General features: G+C 38.8%; 1 long non-coding RNA gene across 1 annotated transcript in view; it reads right to left on the bottom strand.

Moving 5' to 3' along the window:
* The window catches only part of LOC116671093 (uncharacterized), a 9822-nt gene that overhangs the window by 8709 nt on the left and 912 nt on the right, over positions 1-201 (bottom strand). The window lies entirely within an intron of this gene.

The following is a 201-nucleotide window of genomic DNA, read 5'->3' on the forward strand; positions in this document are numbered from 1 at the left end:
GGCCAAGCACACAGCTGATGCCAATTCTCTGCCCCCTTGTCAAAGTATTTTTTCACCCTTTTATTGATGAACAGTGTTACATTGTGTGAGAGATAATTTGTTCTAAGTGAGAATGTTACGTGTGAAATTGAACACTACAGTAGGCTATGTGCCAATGTTTTCAATAAGAAAACATTGGCACAAAGCAAGCCAATCCACTTT

Source organism: Etheostoma spectabile, chromosome 21, assembly GCF_008692095.1.
Source record: "Etheostoma spectabile isolate EspeVRDwgs_2016 chromosome 21, UIUC_Espe_1.0, whole genome shotgun sequence".
NCBI lineage: Eukaryota > Metazoa > Chordata > Actinopteri > Perciformes > Percidae > Etheostoma > Etheostoma spectabile.